Here is a 7,438-nt window from a genome sequence, read left to right on the forward strand (position 1 = left end):
TAAAAGCCCTCGTGCAGCAGCCTGTCCGCTCCGTAACCAGGAAAGCTTCTGCTGATGAGGCAAAGCTGTGTAAAATTTGGGCCGGGTCATTTGTCCATGTCAGCGGGAGAAACGGGGCCACGCTGGAGCGGAGGGAGGGCCCGTTTTTAACCCTCCGCGTGCCAGTCCCTGCTGTGGTCTGCAGTAATGCCGTCCGTCGATCCCGAACACTGGCCCTTAAGAAGTGTGTGAAAGACCTCACTGCTGCTCTAGTGGAAGAGTAAGTCTCTGCACAATCCCTGATCAGCGTGTGCCTCTCATGGTAGAAAACTGTATCCAATCCTGGAATCGAGGCATCATTTCTGAAACTGGCAAACACATGCACACAATTTTTTCTTTCCGCTGTGAAGTATATTTTTTTTATCAAACTTGAGGATTGTAACAGTAGTAACATTTTTGTTACTTAAATTATTTAAGAACATGCTTTAGATTAGAACTGAATTTATTTGGTTTCTGCATGATGCATTTTTTATCAGATGCATTTTCTCCTGCATTAGATAATTGTACCCAATTGGAAAGGGGGAAGAAACAGAGGTGTGTTCATGTGTGTGTTTGTGTGTGTGTGTGTGGGTGGGTGTTGGGGGGGGGGGGGCTTGATGGAAGTACTGGGAGGAGGGGCTGTCAGGTAGCAGCAGGACTGCAGGTGATCTCACCTAGATAGTTGGGAGCAGCTCCGTTTGGGAGCAGCCCCACAGTGGGGAATAGCTGCTTCCATTTAAAGGCAGTGTAATCTTGAGAGTAAGTGAGGTAATTGGATGCTGAGTAAGCTGTTGAATCATACAGTTATTACTGAAAGCAGAGGCACAGTAGTCATCAGTGTGGGGCAGTAGGGAGGGAGAGAGAAAGATAAAATGCATTGTGGAACGCCATGATCCTCCTGAATGCTGAGTTGCAAACAAAGCTACGCATTCATTTGAAATTAGTTTGCTGTATTTCTCAGTAAAGCATAAGAGGCAGGGGACAAAACAGTGTATTTATATGCTGGCAGAATGATATTATAAGGACCTCAGAGTCCAAGAACAATGAGTCTCAGCTCTTTTCTTGCCAAATGGTCAAAATATTTGGACCGCTTCTTGTATTTTTAATGAAAGTTTTGAACCCTTCCTCTTGCATGCAGTGCAGGTCTGACTCATTGTTTTGTCTCATTCCATTACTCTAAAGGATTTCAAAATGGCTTACCTCGTTAAAATACAATACGCCGGCCTTTTCATGCACTTGGTAAAACCCTGTCTTAACATCTTTTAGTAAGCTTAAGCCCACTCTAAGCTCTTATCCCGGGGAAACAGAATTTATAATTAAAAGGTAAGCAGCGGCGATTAATTTTCGACAGCGCGGCTCTGCGAGCCTCCTTCCCCCTGCGCCCGCCTCGGTCTCTCAGCCTCTGAGAGAATCCGGGAGAATCAAAGCCCTCGGCTAGCGGCCCGCTCCGTAACCATGGCGCCCGCTTCCCTCCAGCCAAAACTTTAATGCTTACCTGAGGGAAAGCGGGGCTGGAGTTGGTGCTGGATATCTCCATGTCGATACGCTTCGCCAGCAGACGGGGGCGGGGGCGGGGGAGGGGGGGTATAGGGAGGCAGTACATTCTCCAGGCTGCCTGCATCTCTTCGTTGCGATAAAAGAGCCCGTTCTTCTCTTCCCTTGAAGATTTTTGAGTTAGGTTAATTAATATGATTTCTAAACATGCTCTCAGGATAAATGGAATTCAATATTTTTCAACTTTGTTGTTTGCTAATGGAATTTCAGCTGTGCTTATTTCCAGGGATTGTGGTTCACAATGTAGCCTACCATGTATTTTGCTCGTAGGTGCGCTGATAATGCATTATAACGGGCAATCTTTAATTTAATAGTTTTATGAAGTAGTGAGTTAATAAGCAGTCTGCCTCATACTCGGTGAATGCATGTATCCTGGATATGCAATGGAGTCTGCCGTGTACGTTAACCCTGAATGGAGACGTGGAATCTGGCTTTGATATAGCGTGTTATGTCCGCAGTAAGATGGCAGTGCAGACAGAACCTCCAATGAAACGGCACTTAATTCTCAATCTGGCAAACTTTACTGCTCAGTGCAGGGAATGTCGTATTGCTATAAAATTACATTGATTGAATTCATTTAATCAGTATTGCATTGTAAAACCACTGTTGTCCACTTGAAAAAAATAAAATCCATCGAGCAGTAATTTCATATCCTGGCCTATAGGTTTGCTCTATTTATGCCACCATTTTGCGCGAATAAAGGATGAAAGTGGAAAATGATGGTAGTGTCAAGCCAAGATTTGTGTGACTTGTTTACCAATGGGACACACCTCCTTTTGAGTAAAACTCCACCCCAAGTGCCCATCTATCATATCCTGACTGCTCGCTCAGACCTGCATGTGCAGGAGAAAGGCTGTGCTTGTATGTTGAAATGGAGGGTCCGTGTCTCAATCTAGGACTGATCCCTCACAGCGTATGTGTGATTTGGACCGCATGCGTCACTGAGCGTGTGCAGAGACGTGCTTCCTGGGCAAGCAACAACATTTGTAGGGAGTACAGGACAGGATAAAGAGAGCAAACCACTTCACAGAGAGGAAGAAAGAGAGAGGGAGAGCGCTAGCTAACGAGAGACAAACAACCAGGGCTAGCAGGAGAAAGAGAGGAGGAGAGAGGAGCCGGGCGCTCGCTTGACTGCTCCTGTCGGATCGATGGCAGAATCTTGTCGTGCTGAGTCTCCAGAAGGATCCCAGGGAGCCAGGCTCAACTGCGTCTGCGGGCTGAGTGCTCAGGAGCACACACGTGTGCACACAGGAACGCATGCACACACGCACACAAACGCATACACATGCACGCACACACACAAATGCATACACACACATGCACACAAACGCATACACATGCACACAAACGCATACACACATACGCACATACACACACACACACACACACACACAAATGCATACATACACACGTGTGTATGCAGACACACACACACGCAGTCACACAAATGCATTCACACATGGATGCACACATGCACACAAACACATACATATACACACGCGCACAAACACACAAACACATAAATGTTAATTAAATTCTTCTGCGTTTTATATATGCTTTATATCTGTGCTGGCTCAGTCCTCGCCTTTACCATTTGCAAGATCTTCTATGTAAATACCTTGCAATGAAAAAGTAATTTACTTCAGTTGAAGCTCACGCTAAAATTATTTGTGCACTGAGATTGTGGTCAGAGCTATAGAAGCCAACTCTGTTGTGGAGGAGGTGGATGTTTAATTTGCACCACCAAAACAAGTAGCACTTGAATCCGGGGTCAAATTCCTATCTTTTTTTCCCAGACATAGTAGAACCTTAAACCTACAAGACCACAAAATAATTTCTTGCCATATTAACATTATAATGAAATGTGGCACATTAACATGCACATAATATCCCATGCAATTATGTACAAAAAATAGTACATAATTGCATGGGATATCAGTGCAAAACTAGATTGATAAGATGCTGTATTATAGTGTGAGGCTTTTGAAGGTTACACATGGCAACTTCAATTAAAATATCGTTTTTCTGCAGAGGTAGGAAAAATTTTATTTTTTTGCTTTTTCTCATTTTTTCTTCAACATTTCTACTTTTCATTTATTAAGTTTGTCGGTATTTTTTCTGAATATTTCTCTTTTGACCCCTCCTCCCCCCCTCCTCCTATCTGAAAGGTTCAATTTTACAGTATTTACTAGCTGCACTCACCTTCACTGTCAGTTGGTGGGAGTGTGGGTGTCCTGTTGACCAGCGGGGTTTGCTGGTGAGCCGCGAGACTCGGTCATCCCTGGGCAATGCCCTGCACTTCACCCTCTGGGTCTGCCAGCCACGGTCAGCACTGGCACGGTCCCGGTTCAATACCAGACCGTGAGGCCCGTCCACACACTGGGACAGAATCATTAATGCAAGCTGGTGCAAGTTTTGGGTCTGGGTATTCTTGCGCTGTAAAACACTTTCTTATACATCAAAAAATAATTTTGTCGAGCCGGTAGAGGGAGAGCGGGGCTTCTGCCAGCAGTGTGTGGATACGGACGCTGTCCTGGTGCGTTCTGAGCTCTGACTCAGAGACTGCTGATGAAAATGGCAGGCCTTTGTGGTACTGTTGCGCTCTAAGTCATTTGGCCTTTGTAACCAACGCTGAAGTGCACTGACACTTACCTTATTTCCAGTGTCAGTGCGGTATTCTGATTACATCAAACAGCGCTTATTATCTGACCTGCTCAGGGACACTCCTCTCGCGATTAAGGACTATTAGGAGGATTTTTAACCAGGTGAATCAAAGAACGACATGAAGGAAATATTTCCGATAAATGAGTAAAGTGCTCGGTAATTCTTTGTCTTATAAATCTAAATGGGGACAAGAGAAGTCTTACGTTGAATGAATACTCCACTGTATTGTTATTGATTGGCTGCACTGAAAAAGTAATATAAAATGAATTGACTGTAACATAGCCTTGTGTCAAAGGTAGACTAATGATATCAAAAGTGATATCAAAGCCAAGTGCCTTTGTGGCTGTGCGGAGAATTGTGTCCCTGGCTCAGTATTAAAGGTCTGTGGGAGCGTCACCTGCATTCTTTAAGTCCATTAATCGGTGCCCCTACAAAAGCTTTTCTTTCCTTTCAGTTAACTGTGCTGTGACTGGACACAGCATCAAGTGTTTACTTGGGATTGGAGCAATTCGTCCAATCGATTGCAGGAGACGGGGGGAGGGGGGTGGGGGGTTTGAGGGAGGGGGGCCAAGGGTCTGCAGTGGCTCCTGGTCACGGCCAGCGCTGTGGAATACTGACCAGCAGAGGAGCTGTAAGCAGCTGGAGTTTATTGTGTGTGTGTGCGTGTGTGCGCGTGTGTGTGTATAGTTTGTTTGTGTGTGTGCGTGTGTGCATGTGCGTGTGTGTATGGTTTGTTTGTGTGTGCGTGTGTGTGCAAATGGTTCGTTTGTGTGTGTGGTGTGTGTGCGTGCGTGTGTGTGTATGTGTGTGTGTGTGTGTGAGGGCTGTGTGTGTGTATGTGTGTGTGAGGGCTGCGTGTGTGTGCATGGTGTGTGTGTATGAGTGTGTGTGAGGACTGTGTGTGTATCTTTGCTGGGGGGGGGGTTGTCGTGGGGGTGCAATTGGGAGTATTTCGAGGACCCTCAGGACTGTAAGGTGAAGCCCTCCTGTTCACATGGAGGAGCATGTTCTAGAAGATCTGACAGGATGTAAGACAGAGATGCTTAATGACAGATAAGGATTCACAGGCCTGCTTGAGCTTTGCTGTTGCTCAAGATTGAGATTCCCAGCTCTTGTCCAATACTGCAGGGACTACTACTTCCATGGGCTAAAATGATTCTGTGTGTATCGTTTGCTAATAGCTTTGTAAATTGTATTTCAAGGAGGTAGGGAGATGTGTTCTGGGTGACACTATTACAGAAGATGAAGGAGCTTTGTTTTGTATTCAGAAAGTGGCCCCGTAACTTGGTTTAGCACTGTTGGGAAAACACTGAATGGTGTATCTGATATAATAGAGACAAATCGTCATGTCCTCCATGGATTGGCAAAGGTTTTTTTTTACATGAATTTATTTAAAATCATCCATTTCACAATGCAGATGGAGAGGCAAACAGTAAACTATATATAACATCTATCATGTGTTAAAGATCACCATCTGCCCAGCTTCACAGTTGAGTCGGCGTACTAACACAGATATAGAATTTCTAAATCTCAAAGTAAGAAGCTACAACAAAAATGAAAGTCTACAGAGAACAAATATAGATACACGTTAAAGTCCAGTGACTTTCCCACATTGGAGTCCTATTCCTTTACACTGGAGAATGAGGGGCTGTACCCCAAAGCCATAGACTGGAAAATGAGCAAAAGTGCAGCCCATACGGATTGGCTATTTCTGCTTGATTGTGGAAATTAACAGTGCTCTGATTGGCTGGGAAAAACAGCAGAGGTCAGGGCTTACTTTGAGCCACAAATCTTGGGATGAGGAAAAGAACAATGCTGGCACTGGATTTGCACTGTAACAGCTGGTGTGAACAGGGAAATATCTGAATTGTTTAATTGTCCACCTCTTCACTCCCTCCCACCACTATCACCAGCCCCACCTCCCTTACAGACAAGGACCCTCCAAAGGGCGTTCATTTATAAACAACTCTTTTGTCCTTAAATATGAACTTTATACTTAGAAATGGCATACACCACTGCGTGTGTGTGTGTGCATATACATATTTGAAATATGTAAAATTTGAAAACACTTGCAGGACTCAAAGTATTGTCTATACCTATTTACAGAATATGCAATAATATGAAAGTAATTTGAAGGAACTGTTTGAAAATTAAATTCATAGAATTCAAAGGGTTAAAATATTCAAAATCATTATTTGATGCAGATATGTGGTGTATTTGTGTCTTCATGTCTGCTGTTTATGTACAGTAGGTTTAAGTCTGTTTCAAAACAGTCATGTGGAATGTAGTTATGACTATTATATTTCTGAAGCTTTAACAGTAACCAATTTTACATGTGACAGTGAACAAAATTCGGAGTGGAGTCTGCATACTCTATCATATGTTACTGTGAATATTTCATGAAACCAGACACCCAGAAGAATAAGTACATCTTAAAAAGAGTGCTGCTGTTTTAAGAAAATTGGTGCATTCACACACACACACACACACACACACACACACACAATCCAGAAGCCTATTTGGACAGAAATCTGCACATTCATACTTCCCTGTCATTTATGATAGATTTATTCCAGATTTGTGATGAAGTGTTTATTGATTTGTCAATACATACATGGCACTCCAGCCGCACAGGCATGTACTGATAGGAACAATGCTATTTGATAATGTGCCATTCCGCCAGCTAATAAATTCAAATGGGGTTTGCACATAAACAGCGGGGCCCGGGACGGGAGCTCGTATATTTTCCTGTCACATGCAAAGCGACCTTAAATGGAGCCCGCGGTCGTAATGGGGGCCGGCGCTGGCAAGCGCGACGAGCCAGAGGTGCGGCCTCCCAAGCGTGCACGCGCTGGTATCCATCACTCAGCTGTGCGGGAGAGGCAAGGTTAAAAACCGGACACAGAAGCGGGGGGAGCGGCGAGGGGGGGGCGGGGGGGGTGAACACGATTAATATCGTTCAGCAGCACTCCGAATTCCCTCGACTGCACGTTAGCACCGATTTAATCTTTAGTCTATTTTAGACACCCCGCCCCCCCTTCTCCTCCCTCCCTTCCCCCATCCCCCCCTCCCCCCGGCCACCTTTTTGGCGGGACGGGACAGACGAGGCTTTCAGACGTCCGTCAGGACCCCCCCCCCCCAACTCCCCTTCCTCCTGGCCTTTTCCACACATCCTGCCCGGCCGGCCATTTGAACCAGGAGG

Source organism: Anguilla rostrata, chromosome 14 (genome assembly GCF_018555375.3).
Source record: "Anguilla rostrata isolate EN2019 chromosome 14, ASM1855537v3, whole genome shotgun sequence".
NCBI lineage: Eukaryota > Metazoa > Chordata > Actinopteri > Anguilliformes > Anguillidae > Anguilla > Anguilla rostrata.